This window comes from Plecotus auritus (assembly GCF_963455305.1).
Source record: "Plecotus auritus genome assembly, chromosome: 7".
Classification (NCBI taxonomy): domain Eukaryota; kingdom Metazoa; phylum Chordata; class Mammalia; order Chiroptera; family Vespertilionidae; genus Plecotus; species Plecotus auritus.
In genome coordinates, this window is record NC_137774.1 from 53,425,553 (window position 1) to 53,440,499 (window position 14,947).

The 14,947-nt window shown below is 44.7% G+C and overlaps 1 protein-coding gene across 11 annotated transcripts in view; it reads right to left on the reverse strand.

The window, feature by feature from the left end:
* Positions 1-14,947, reverse strand: part of SPECC1 (sperm antigen with calponin homology and coiled-coil domains 1) — a 291,359-nt gene that overhangs the window by 251,120 nt on the left and 25,292 nt on the right. For 6 of the 11 annotated variants that reach the window (XM_080681002.1, XM_080680992.1, XM_080681001.1 and 3 more), the window contains exon 2: positions 2,180-2,256. The exons of 2 other annotated variants lie outside the window; for them this stretch is intronic. The gene's annotated coding sequence lies outside the window, so the exon portion shown is untranslated. Of the gene's footprint in view, positions 1-2,179; positions 2,284-14,947 lie in introns of those variants that run through there. 3 more of the 11 variants (XM_080681005.1, XM_080681004.1, XM_080681003.1) reach the window with 1 other exon arrangement.

The window sequence follows — 14,947 nt, forward strand, 5'->3', positions numbered from 1 at the left end:
GCCAGAGAGGTTCTCAAGCCCCCAGATCTCATCCTTCAGGGGAGGGGCTCTAGCACTGAGAAATGCTCCAGCAATTTATCTAAGCATCAGTCCTTCCCCAGCTCCTCTGCTGACTCCCAGGGCCATTCCTTAGGCTCCTCCTTCAGGCCCATCACTGCAGCCCCAGGTGCCTCCGCAGCTGTCTCAGAGGGGCCCTGCCTCCTGGCTACCATGCGCCTGGGCCTACCTCACTCCTGTGAGTGTACAAAATATAAATTAGCAAGAAATAAAAAAGGCATTAAGATCCTTATAGGCAAATGAGCGAAAGAGAATGTATGAAAAAATGTTCAGTGTAACTATATTAAAATAAATGCAAAATTTAAAAAAGGGCTTCTGTTTTGCCTCTGTTTTATTTTTTTATGATACTGTCATTGGTGGAATGAGTAAAATTAAGCTGGTACTCTCACACAGAGTGTTGATAGAAGGCAATTTAGCAACATATACCAAGGACCATTCAAATATTCATGCCCCCTATACCAATATCTGGGAATCTATTCCACACATATAATCCAAACACATGAAAAAATTATATGAATAAGATAGTTACTGAAGTATTATTCATAATAGCAAAACCAAGCAAACAAAAAAAGAAAAGCAACCCAATGTTCAAGAAGAGGGAATAGTTAAGTAACTCATGGAATCATCACTTACTAGACCATTACACACTCTTAAAAGTAATTTGAAACCAGTAGCACAGAAAAACTTACGCTGTAATATCTAGCTGTACAGGTAGAAATAGATATAGAAATTTTAAGCTGTTTTAAGGCATGGGATTCAGTCACTGTTTTTTCTAATTTCTAAACTTACTCTGGATTTAAAAAGATACAGGTTCCAATCCCAGCTGCACCACTCCCCCCACCAATCAGATGACTGTGGCCGTACACCACCTTCCTGCCGCAGTCTGTTCACCTGTGAAGACCAAGCTGTAACCACCTCATGGGGCCACTGTGGGAATAGATGCTGGCCCACCACACAGTAAGCACTCAAAAATGCGACTTTTCCATTTAAAAAATTGAAGGTGTTTTTGAAATAAGGGAAAAATACTTCATATGAAGTGTTTTTGTTTCAACTGCAAGTTCAGTATTGTTACTTTTGACTTCCTCTACTTTTGTGGTTCTTCCTGCTGAGAACAGACCACACTTACATGTCAGCTCGGTTGGCAAAGAAGGGGACAGAGGAAGTGAAACGGGACGCGAGCGGGAGCCATGTGGGAACGGTGAGCAGAGGAGGGACGGGAGCCACAGCAGCCAGCGAGGCTCTAGCAGCCACCTCAGCCTCTGGTTCTAGGAGGGGGATCACGATCTTCCGTAAACTTCCTATATGGCTGAGCTAAATATGTCATTCTAATAAGAAATTAGCTCAGTGTGGAAAGGAAATAAAATCCCAAACTTCATTTCTAGAGAATAGAGTGGTGAAGAGACACTGTAAGGAAAATAGTTTGAGCCCCTCGCTGGGGAGAGGGAGTGGGACAAAATACTGCACTGGCTACCCAGGCCCATTAACACGTCGCTGTGAGAAATGCCTCTGTCTCGGACACATCCTTGAGATTCTCCCGGCTCCGCCTCATAAGAGGGTGCCTGGCTGAGATATCGAGCACAGGACGCTATCGGCCCTCTGCAGGATGGGGGGCACACTCCCAAGTGCTAATCTTCAGGGGAGAAGGTTCCAGAACCTCTGGGATTTAAGAGCCAGCCAGGCGGGCAGCTCTCCACAGGGTTTCAGGCTGCAGTGTGATGGAGAGAATGCGTGATGGAGAGGATGTGCACAGACACGCGCGGCCGTGCTCAGTGCCGCAGAGAGGACACCGCCGGAGGGCCATGGACATCTAACCGGAGGCTGGCAGGCACTGTCCTTGCTTTCTTTGCAGGATGAACAAAGCAGGCAGTGAGACAAGACGACTTTCTCAAGATATAGAAGATGAGTTTCAAATTCATTTTTAGCCCCCAAAAGTATGCATGTAGTAGTAGCTTATCGGGTCTACCAACCACAAATAAGTGTTTTAATAATACCTTAGTCATATCAAGATTCACTGTGTACGTTCAACATTATACCTAAAACAGAAGAATGTCTTTCCCCAGACAGAGCTGTTCTTCTAAGAGTTCCCATCCCCGTCTTAAATAATAACCAACCATGTACTTACTGCAAAACCTTTGGCTCCTCTGCTCCCGGGAGTGCTGACCTCAGCCAGCGTCGCTGCACTATTCTGGGGCTTGGTGCCTGCAGGAGGAAAACCAAAACCACACTGAGGGGCCCAGGCAGCGAGCATCTGAGCAAAGCTTCCTCAGGAAGCAGCGGGCTCTGCTCCCTAGCGCCTCTGCCGGCCTCCTCCCTCTACCCCCCACCCCTCCCCACACACAGCACAAAATCATTTCTATCCTATGATTCCTGAATACTTAATGTGTGTCCCTCTAAAACATAAGGATTTCAGATGCATGTTGAGTTAGTTTCTTGCTGATAGTTCTCTGAGAATCACACAGAAAGAAGGGGAAAAGCCAGTCTGAACGCCCATGGCCTGGAGCGTCAGGGCCCCTCGTTTGCCATGGCTGTGGGTGGTAGAATGTTCTAGGTGGCATGGGGAACTTGGGTAACAATCAGGAAGCATTTCGAAGCAGATGGTTCTGATAAGCTGGCTCAAGAGATCTCAAGGGCAAGGCATCTTGGTCACTAAGGCTGTAGTAATTTGTTGCGATTTCCTTTTTTATCTAAGTAGTTATTTTTATACCTAAGTTTGAATTCAGAGAGCTCCGGAATTGTATGAGCACTCTTACAGAACCTGGGGTCCAAGTCCACGCCACTGGGGTTTCCTACAAGCCCAATGGCAATGAGAGCTGCAACAGGGAGTAAAGGAAGGAACTGTGTGCAGGTAAACTGTTCCACCTCGGGTGCGGCTACACTAGTCGCTGCCGTAAGTTGCATCTTCCTGGATGACAGTGTGAAAAGCAACCAAGTAGCTCTTTCATGGCAGAGCTCTTAGCAGATAGGAGTGCACAGAGGCCAGTGACCTGCGCCCCATGCACACTGCCATTCTAACCACAGCAAGCAGCTGTCCTAGCGCGCTTAGTGCTGGCCTTCGCCTGCCAGGGATGTTATTACAACAGCGGCCCCACGCCCCATGGCAAATGCTGCCACCTTTGGTGGCTCTCCTCTTTGCCTTGAAGCACGAAAGAGGCATAATGCACAGGACCTGCTCTCACTGAGGAACACTCATCCTCTGGGGAGCTGGAGACACAGAGACCTAACTTACTTGGGTGTTCCTCCAGGGAACCGCACCTTGGCACGGACACGAGGTGTAATGGTGGGCTCTGCAAGCGACAGAGCTCCCCCCAACCTTGTTTAAGCAAAAGAGCAAACTCATTGGCCTGACTAACTGGAAAGTCTAGAGGTGAATTCAAGCTGGCTTTAAGCCAGCAAGATCTAGAAGTTCAAATACCACTGGGAGTCTTTTTCATAACCTCTCAGCTCTGCTTCCCTAAATTTACTTCATTCAAGCACAGGTGTTCTTGGGATGGGAAAGCCTTTCCATGAGCATTCCAGGATTAGAGGTCTTTAGGACTGAAGATCTTGGAAGAAGGGTGACACTTCTCAGAAAAGAATCCCAAAGTGATACACTGTCCAGCCCAGTGCCCAGGGAGTGGTACCTGGGTGATTGGCACCCTGCTAGATATGAGGAGAGCAATTCACAAAAGCAAAAAAAAAAAAAAAAAATGCTAGAAAAGTAACATGCTAGTTGCTCACTAGTGCCTTGGATTATTAACCCTTTTACATGATCTTATCTGACTTCTACAGTTGCACTGTAAATTCATTAATAGAAGGATATACAAAAACTAGAGGCCCGGTGCACAGAATTCATGCATGGTAGGGTCCCTAGGCCTGGCCGGCGATCAGGACCCATCAGGGCCTTCCTTCATTCCACACCGCGCCCTGGTGGTCAGCGCACATCATAGCGAGTGGTTGAACTCCTGCTCAGTCGAACTCCCAAGGGGACACTTTGCATATTAGCCTTTTATATATATAGATGTTAACAGTGCTTATGTCTTGGATTGTGGGTCATTTATTTCTTAAATTCACATTGTAGGTTCCAAATTTTCTAAAACAAGTAGATATTAAATCCTATTTAATAAAGAGGTAATATGCAAATTGACCATCACTCCAACACAAGATGGCCACCCTGATGTGGTCATAGACGACCGCCCCCATGTGGACACAAGATGGTCGGCAGGGGAGGGCAGTTGTGGGCGATCAGGCCAGCAGGGGAGGGCAGTTGGGAGGGACCAGGCCTGCAAGGGAGAGTAGTTGGGGGTGACCAGGCCGGCAGAGGAGGGCAGTTGGGGGGGACCCAGGCCTGAAGGGGAGGGCAGCTGGGGGGGACCAGGCCTGCAGGGAAGGGCAGTTGGGGGTGACCAGGCCTGCAGGGCAGGGTAGTTGGGGGGGACCAGGTCTGCAGGAGAGGGCAGTTGGGGGCGACCAGGTCTGCAGGGGAGGGCAGTTGGGGGGGACCAGGCCTGCAGGGGAGGGCAGTTAGGGGCGACCAGGCCGGCAGGGGAAGGCAGTTAGGGGTGACCAGGCCAGCAGGGGAGGGCAGTTAGGAGCAATCGGGCCGGCAGGTGAGCAGTTAGGCCTCGACCAGGCAGGCAGGGAAGTGGTTAGGGGGTGATCAGGCTGGCAGGCAGAAGTGGTTAGGGGCAATCAGGTAGGCAGGCAGGCGAGTGGTTGGGAGCCAGCAGTCCGGTGGGATCGGGCCTAAATGGGCAGTCAAACATCCCTCAAGTGGTCCCAGATTGGAGAGGGTGCAGGCTGGGCTGAGGGACACGCCCCCCCCCCCCCCGTGCACGAATTTCATGCACTGGGCCTCTAGTTGTGTAATAAAATAATACAATAAAATAAGTTATTTCATGCTAAATAAATCCCACATACAAAGCAATATACATATACATATACATATACATATACATATACATATACATATACATACACACACACACACACACACATACTAGAGGCCCAGTGCATGAAATTCGTGCATGGGCGGGGGGGTGTCCCTCAGCCCAGCCTGCACCCTCTCCAATCTGGGACCCCTCGAGGGATGTCCGACTGACCTACCTGGATCGGGCCTAAACGGGCAGTTAGACATCCCTCTCACAATCCAGGACTGCTGGCTCCCAACTGCTCGCCTGCCTGCCGTCCTGATTGCCCCTAACCACTTCTGACTGCCAGGCTGATCACCCCCTAACCACTCCCTTGCCAGCCTGATTGATGCCTAACTGCTCCCCTGCCAGCCTGATTGCCCCTAACTGCCCTCCCCTGCAGGCCCGGTCGCCCCCAACTGCCCTCCCTTGCAGGCCTGGTCCCTCCCAACTGCCCTCCCCTGCTGGCCTGATCGCCCACAACTGCCCTGCCTTGCAAACCTGGTCCCTCCCAACTGCCCTCCCCTGCTGGCTATCTTGTGTCCACATGGGGTCAGTCATCTTTGACCACATGGGGGCAGCCATCTTGTGTGTTGGAGTGATGGTCAATTTGCATATTATTCTTTTATTAGATAGGATAGAGGCCTGGTGCACAGGTGGGGGCCGGCTGGTTTGCCCTGAAGGGTGTTCCGGATCAGGGTGGGGGTTCCCTTGGGGTGTGGGACAGCCTGGGTAAGGGGCCTGTGGTGATTTGCAGGCCGGCCATTCCCCCCGGAGACCCAAGTGGAGGCCCTGGTATCTGGGATTTATTTATCTTCTATAATTGAAACTTTGTATTCTTGAGCGGAGCCAAGCCTCCTGCTCACTCCACAGCCATTTTTGTTGGGATTTATTTTTCTATAATTGAAACTTTGTAGCTTTTTAGCGGAGGCCAAGGCAGGCCAGGGATGCAGAAGTTTGGCTTCCTCCATCGCTGGGGGCAACCCAAGCCTTCTGCTCTCTCCAGCTCTGTGGCTGCCGCCATTTTTGTTGGGATTTATTTATCTTCTATAATTGAAACTCTGTAGCCTTAAGCGGAGGCCAAGGCAGGCCAGGGCAGGCAGAAAGCTTGGCTTCTTCCATTGCCGGGGAAACTCAAGTCTCCTGCTCTCTCCGTGGCCGCAGCCCTCTTGGTTGGGTTAATTTGCATACTTGCTCCTGACTGGCTGGTGGACGTGGCTTGTGGGTGTAGCAGGGGTATGGTCAATTTGCATATTACTATTTTATTAGATAGGATAGTATGCATGAATAAACCTGGTAAGAAAATTGCAGTTACCCTCAAAAAAATCTGTAATGTTTTACTGAATGACAACAAAAGAGGATTGAATGAAAAAACATACCATATTCTTCCAATTAGATATTTATTCTCCACAAAAGAATTTTACAAATTTCTTTTCTTTTTTTTTAATATATTTTATTGATATTTTACAGAGAGGAAGTGAGAGGGATAGAGAGCTAGAAACATCGATGAGAGAGAAACATTGATCAGCTGCCTCCTGCACACCTCCCACTGGGGATGTGCCCACAACCAAGGTACGTGCTCTTGACCGGAATCGAACCTGGGACACTTCAGTCCGCAGGCCGATGCTCTATCCACTGAGCCAAACCGGTTTCGGCTTTACAAATTTCTTGTAATTACAATAGAAATTCTAATAGGATTAGAAGTATGAAGAAATTGTTTATAAAATTATCCTAAAATTCATCTGGTAGAATAGTTAAATCTTTATAGAAGAAAATTCTTGGGTGGAAAAAGTAATGAAAAGAGATTTGTACTGCCAAAAATTAAAATAGACCAGAAAAGTAAAATAATTACAATGGTATGTATGGTTCAAGAATAGAAACATCATCTGTAGATCTTAACATAGCCCCCAAATAAGAACTGAGTTTATGATAAAGATGGCATTATGGCTCTAGCCAGTTTGGTTCAGTGGATAGAGCGTAGACCTGCAGACTGAAAGATCCCAGGTTGGATTCCAATTAAGGGCACATGCCCAGGTTGCGGGCTCGATCCCCAGTAAGGGGTGTACAGGAGGGGTCTGATCAATGATTCTCTGTCATCATTGATGTTTCTATCTCTCTCTCCCTCTCCCTTCTTCTCTGAAATCAATAAAAATATTTTTTTAAAAAATGTAAGAGCTAAAAGTAGAAAAATCTTAGAAGAAACATAAGTGAAGAACTTCTTAACCTTGGATTAGGCAATGTTTTTTTAGATACTAGGAGCCAAGTGTGCAATTCGAAATCGTATGGCGCCGCCCACCCTCGAGTCGCCAGTCCGGCCCTGCCTCCCTCTCCAGCCCTTGAAGCAGCCGCGGCCACTCCTGATCATACCCTTCCCCAGTGCAGGCGCACGGAGGCCCCTGCCGCCCCACCTCCTATGCTGCACGCACAACCTCCTCCTGTCCGGTGGACCCATTACAGCATCCCGATTAATTAGCATATTTCTCTATTATATATATATAGATTACATCAAAGATACAAGCAACCAAAGAAAAACTAGATAAACTGTACTTTATAAAAAACTTTTTAAATACTTTTGTGCATCAAGGGACACTGTCAAGAAAGTAAAAAGATAGCCCACAAAATGGAAGAAAATATTTGTAAATCATATCTCTGACAAGGATCTATTATCCAGAATATGTAAAGAACTCTTAAACTCGATATTAAAAGAACTAACAATCCAACTAAAAAAATGGGCAAAGGATCCAAAGAGATATTTCTTCAAAGAAAATATAAAATATATAAATGGCCAATACACACATGAAAAGATGTTCTCCATCATTAAACATTGAGACTATGCAAATCAAAGCAACAAGGAGATACCACTTCACACCTACGAGAATGGTTATAGACAAAAGACAAAGAATAGCAAGTGCTGACAAGAGTGTGATGAAACTGCAACCCTCATAAATTGTGAGAATGTTAAGTGGTGTGGCTACTGTGAAAAACAGCTTGGCAATTGCTCAAACAGTTAAACACAGAGTTACTATTATGACCCAGCAATTCCACTCCTTGGTATATACCCCAAAGAAGTGAAAACAGGAGTTCAAACAAAAACCTGCACATGAATATTCATAGCAGCACCATTCACAATAGCCAAAAAATGTGTGTGTGGGGGGGGGGGAGGGGGAAAAAATGTCCATCAACTGATAAACAGATAAACATAATGTATACATCCATACAATGGAACGTTATTCAACACTAAAAAGAAATGAAGTAAAAAGAGTTACTGACACATACTACCACATAGTTGAACCTTGAAAACATACTGAGTAAAGAAGCCAGACATAAAAAGCCACATATTGTATGTAAGGTTACATTCATATTAAATTTCCAGAATAGGCAAATCCATAAACAGAAATAGATTTGTGGTTGCCATGGGATAAAGTGAGGGACACCAATAGGAAGTGGCTGCTAACAGCTTTAGGGTTTCTTTTTAGGGTGACAAAAATGTTCTGGAATTTGATAGTAGTGACTACTGAACAACTCTGTGAATATACAAGAAAAATCACTGAATTGTATGCTTTAAAAATGTGAATTTTATGATATGTGAATTACATCTCAATTTCAAAGTGATATTGTAAAATATCTGATGATATGGAATAATGATGGAACATATTTAGTGGAAAATAGACTGTAAATAGTTTATACAGTAGAAGGCTATATTTACCTTAGGCAAAGAGATAAGACTTAGAGATAATAAATATATTAAAAGTGATTATTCTTGGCACCCTTGTTGAAGATTAGTTGGCTATACTATATGTGTGGATTTATTTCTAGGGTCTTTATTGTTTTATATGTCTGATTGTATGACTGTACCATACTATTTTAATTACTGTAGCTTTATAACATGTGCTTAAATCAGGAAGTGAAGTGCCTCTAGCTTTGTTCTTTTTTCTCAAGATTGATTTAGCTATGAGTGATTTTTTTTTGTGGTACCAAGTGAATTTTAGATTTTTTTTTCTACTTTTGTAAAAAATGCCATTTGGATTTTGATAGGATTTGCACTGAATCTATAATGGGGTAAGGATAGTTTCTTCAACTAATGGGACTGGGAAAACTGGATATCCACATGCCAAAGAATGAAATTGGACCCTTATCTTATACCATACACAAAATCAACTCAAAATGGATTAAAGTCTTAACATAAGACCTGAAATCGTAAAACTCCTAGAGCAAAAGCATAGGCAGAAATCATGACACTGGTCTTGGTAATGATTTCAGGGATATGACACCAAAACCACAGGCAACAAAACAAAAACAAGCAGGAGTACATCAAACTAAAAAAGACTTCTGCACAGAAAAGGAAACAACGAAGTGAAAGGCAACATACATAATGGGGGAACATATTTGTAAGCCATTTATCTGACAAGGGGGTTAATCTCCAAAATATGTGAAGAACTCCTACAACTCAATAGTAAAATAATAACTGATTAAAAGACTATGGAGAACCAAGACTGTGGCATAGGTAAATGCCTGTACTTGCTGCCTCCCACAACCACATCAAAATTACAACTAAAATACAGAACAACTCTCATCCAGAACCGCAGGAAAGCTGGCTGAGCGGAAGTCCTACAACTAGAGAGGTAAAGAAGAAAGCACACTGAGACTGGTAGGAGGTGCGGAGGCTCAGAACAGGCTGATCTGGCACCTGGTGTGCCCTTTTTTTTTGGTGCCACTTTTTTAATCGGAAGGGAGATGGCCTCTGCAGAGGCCGCTGGGAGGAGCAAGGAGTCCCAGCCCCACACCAGACCCCCAGCCCAGGGTCCCAGAGCTGGGGAAAGAAGTCCCTACGGACAGTAAGAACTATGGACTGTAAAAACCAGTGCGGATTGGGGCTGTGTGACACACAGGCTGCTGGAGACCCAGCTGCTCCTCTTAAAAGGCTGGCACCCTGAACTGAATTTACAGGCTCCCACTTCCTCTAACTTCCAGTGTCGGGCGAGGTTCTGGGGGACCCAGACACATACGGGGAGAAACTGCACTGTCTGGCATCGGGGCAGGAATGTGGGGCCAGCTTTCTTCCAGACGGAGGTGCTGGCAGCAGTCATTGTTCCTGTGCTGGGACCTCCCCAGTGCAGGGCTGACTGGCAGCCATCTCTGTTTGCTCTGACCTGGTGGTTCCCTGAGACCTCGCCCCACCCAATTTACAATCCCATCATAGCTGTGCGAAGTGGCTTTTGCATGTGAATGGTCTGGCCTTTTTCAGGCTAAAACTCTGTTAAACGAACTGCAGCTGAGTCAGGGAGCCCCAAACCTGTCAATAAAAGGCCCAAAAAACGGTACCAGCACCAGCCTGTCTTGCTTCACAGCTGGGCCTCATCTGGGCACTTCCAAACCCAATACCAAGAGGAGAAATCTGCAGCTCTCTCTGTAGCTCCTGCTGGATAGCCCAGGCAGTGGCTGACTTTGCACCTCCCTGGAGACCCAAAAGCCAGTGTACCAGTGGTCAGAGTGAGACCATACCAGATTACAACTCTTCACATCCATAAGCGACACACTCGTGGGGCAGACTCAGTGAGCACCAAAACCCCACTGAAGCAAGTCCTGCCCCATAAGGGTGTGTTCTGCAGAGCAGCTCTCCTACTGTAGTCGCAGCTGGTCCCCACAGACAATTGGCCTGGAGGTCAATTCCTCCCAGTGACACCAACAGCAATCAAGGCTCAACTACAACAAAACTGTGCACACAGCCCACAAAGGGGTGCACCAAGAGTATCTACCTTAGGTGACTGGGGAGGCTGAGCCACTGGGCCCTATAGGACACCTACTATACAAAGCCACTCTATCAATTCAAGGAGACTTAGCAGCTACCCAGTACATAGAAACAAACACAGGGAAGCAGCCAAAATGCCAAGACAAAGAAACATGTCACAAATGAAAGAAAGCAAACTACTGGATATGGAGTTCAAAACTATGGTTATTAGGTTACTCAAGAATCTTCTAGAAACCTCCGAGGAACTTAGTGAGACTTTCAAGGATCTTGGTGAAAATGCCAAAAAAAATGGAAAAGAAAATCAGAAATTAAGCATACACTGATTGAAATAAAGAATAATACATAGGGATTCAACAGATTAGAGGATCCCCAAAATCAAATCAATGAGTTGAAATACAAGGAAGCAAAAAACACCCAACCAGAAGAGCAAAAAGAAAAAAGAATTCAAAAATATGAAGATAGTGTAAGGAGCCTCTGGGACAACTTTAAGCGTACCAACATCAGAATTATGGGGGTGCCAGAAGAAGAGAGAGAGCAATATACTGAAAACCTATTTGAAGAAATAATGACAGAAAACTTCCCCTACCTTGTGAAAGAAATAGACTTACAAGTCCAGGAAGCACACAGAACCCCAAACAAAAGGAATCCAAAGAGGACCACACCAAGACACATCATAATTAAAATGCCAAGGGCAAAAGACAAAGAGAGAATATTAAAAGCAGCAAGAGAAAAACAGTTAGTTACCTACAAGTGAGTGCCCATATGACTGTCAGCTGATTTCTCAATAGAAACTATGCAGGCCAGAAGGGAGTGGCAAGAAATATTCTAAGTGATGAATAGCAAGAACCTACAACCAAGAATACTCTACCAGCAAAGCTATCATTTAGAATTGAAGGTCAGATAAAGAGCTTCACAGACAAGAAAAAGCTAAAGGAGTTTATCACCACCAAACCAGTATTATATGAAATGCTGAAGGGTATTCTTTAAGAGGAAGAAGAAAAAGGTAAAGATAAAAAATATGAACAACAAAGTGACAACAAATACATATCTATCAACAAGTGAATCTAAAAATCAAATGAATAAAAAATCTGATGAACAGAATAAACTGGTGAATGGAATAGAATCAGGGGCATGGAAATGGAACAGACTAACAATTCTCAGAGGGAAGGGAGTGTGTATGGGGGGTGGGGGTGTGGGAAGAGATTACACAAAGATCTTATATGCATTACCTATGGACACAGACAATAGTGTGGCAAGGGCCTGGGGTGGGGTGGGAACCAGGTGGAGGGGAGCTATGGGAGGAAAAAAGAGGGACATCTGTAATAATCTCAACAATAAAGATTAATTTTAAAAAATAAAAAAAAGATTTCACGTAACCAGAAATAAAAAAGATAGACTATGTGCTCTAGCTGGTTTACTCAGTGGTTAGAGCAGCTGTGGACAAACTACGGCCCGCGGGCTGGATCCGGCCAGTTCGGCTGTTCTATCCGGCCCGCAGAGCCAAAAGAACAGAGGGTTCTCTTGCTCTCCCATCTGCTCCTTCACCAGCAGCAGTGTTAACATGGCAACGTCGGAAACACGGCTGCAGCTCCTTCTTCTGAGTGGGCGGATTTATATCCACCCATTCATTAGAAGGAACAACCTCTCAATCTTCCAGAGGCTCCTTGTAATGCCCGCGGACGGGTCTCCCGACATCACCCTGGGAATGCCTAGACTCGTTATCGTGGTGATGTAGTGAGACACGCCCCTGGAGAGCACAGTATCAGAGCCTTTCTGAGGTAAGATTAAGAGCTCTACTCAAACACAATTTTTTCCTGTTCCCACATTCTGTACATCACAATGTCTTTTTAATAAAACAACAAAGACTTTCAGCTTTTGGGCTTGTATCCACTGCAGTTTTTTTTCCCACTGCGGACGTGCGCAGCAAGGAAAAAGACACACAGAGGACATGTCACACTAGCCATGCTGCGGCTGCATTTTTTGCTGATACGGATGCAGTATCAGTAACGCTACCGTGGCCACTAACCGCATGTGTTAGCGGCAAAACAAATGCATTTTGCGCTGCGTTTGCTTCTCCCCCTTGCGCCTGTAAAAATGCGTGCTACAGGGCATTTGTGTTAACATGCACCACTGCACATTAGCATCAACGCAAACATGATGGAAACCTGTGTACCCTGCATTAACCCTAGCTGCGCTGCATTGCAGTACTGCACCACACTGCAACGGCAGCACGGCTAGTGTGAACGAACCCTAATTCAGTGGGTTGAACAAAAAGATTGTATAGAAATGTGATGAACTAAAGATTTTATTACAAAATCGCTTAATTTCAGGGTTTCAGAAGTAATTGGACAAATGAAAAACTGAAAATCAAATGTTCATATCTAATACTTGGATGAAACCCTTTCCTGGTAATGACAGCCTGAAGTCTTGCACTTATGGACATCACCAGATGCTGGGTTTTCTCCTTTGTAATGCTCTGCCAGGCTGACACAGTAGGGGTATATATATAAATATCCTGCCATTTCCAGCTTTTAATAAGAAAAACTGTTGCAATGGGCATTTAAAAGTGGCACCTGGTTATTTTTATAGAGTCCAGTGGATGCAATCTGACATTGATAATGGGCTCTTTCACACTATGTGCACTGCGGCTGTTTTTTGCCAGTAACAGAAGTGCTAGTGGTAACTACTGGTTACCCATGTTTTGCACTGCCCTAGCACCTCCCATACAAGTGTGTCTGGAAGACACAGCAATGTGCAGCTATGTGTGTTACCATAAACAAAGGGCCTGTGTGAAAGATACACAGGTTTCCTATGGAGGAAAGGGGTTGTTCTCTATGGTCAGGGTGTGCCTCTGTCCCATGTCTGAACTTTTTCAGATGATTTTGTTATATATATATTTTTTAGAAGACCAAAAATGTTATAGTAGAGCAAATTTAATCACTTGTTTTTATACTTTACTGTCTTATTTTAGTAAAGAGTTTAATAAGAGAACAGTACTGTTGGTTTTAGCCCAATATTAAACATGAGTGGACCAAAGAAAAAAAAAGTGGACAGTGAATGCCGAGTGTTTAAGAGGGAGTGGACAACAAAATATTTTTTCACCAAAGTCTGATCAATGCCGGTATGTCTGATATGCCAGGAAACACTTGCAGTCTTCAAAGAGTACAATCTCAGCCGTCACTTTGCCACAAAGCATGGCAACTATGCTAGCAAGCAGTCACCTCAAGAACGGGAGGCTACTGCACAGAGGTTGATGGCTAAATTACAGGCTCAGCAAAATGTCTTTCACAGACAAACTGCAATTCAAGAGACAACTACCAAAGCAAGTTTTATGCTATCATTCAAAGTAGCAAAAGCTAGCAAACCTCTCTCTGAAGGCGAGTTTCTGAAAGAATGTATGATAGAGACAGCAGGTCTCTTGTGTCCAGAGAGCAAAGGCAAGTTTGAAAAACTCAGCTTATCGCGCAGGACAGTGACTCGTCGAGTGGAACTGATTGATGAAGACTTGGCCAGCAAGTTAAATAGTAAGGCAGAGTTCTTTAAGTTTTATTCACTAGCATTGGATGAAAGTAATGACGTAAAGGACACTGCTCAGCTCTTAATTTTTATCCAAGTGATTAGTGACAATTTTGAAATTACGGAGGAGTTTTTAGCCATGGAGCCACTGAAAGGAAAAACACGGGGAGAGGACTTGGATGACCGGGTGTCTACTGTCATCGAGAAAATGAAGCTACCATGGAGTAAACTTGCTAATGTCACGACAGATGGATCTCCAAATTTAACTGGAAAAAATGTTGGACTGCTAAAAAGAATTCAGGATAAAGTGAAAGAGGAGAACCCTAACCAAGATGTTATTTTTCCTCACTGTATTATTCACCAGGAATCATTGTGCAAGTCTATATTACAACTTAATCATGTTGTTAATCCAGTCATAAAGCTTGTTAATTTCATTCGAGCAAAGGGACTTCAGCACCGTCAGTTTATTAAGTTTCTGGAGGAAACTGATGCGGATCACCACGACTTACTTTACCACTCTCGTGTCCGCTGGTTGAGTTTGGGCAAAGTTTTCCAATGAGTGTGGGAGCTCAAAGAAGAGATTGGTGCATTTTTTAAATTAAAGGGGAAGTCTGACGAATTTACTGAGCTGAGTGACAAGAATTGGCTGTGTGACTTTGCATTTGCTGTAGATATATTTTCACATTTGAATGAGCTAAATGTGAAGCTACAGGGAAAAGATCAGTATGTACATGACATG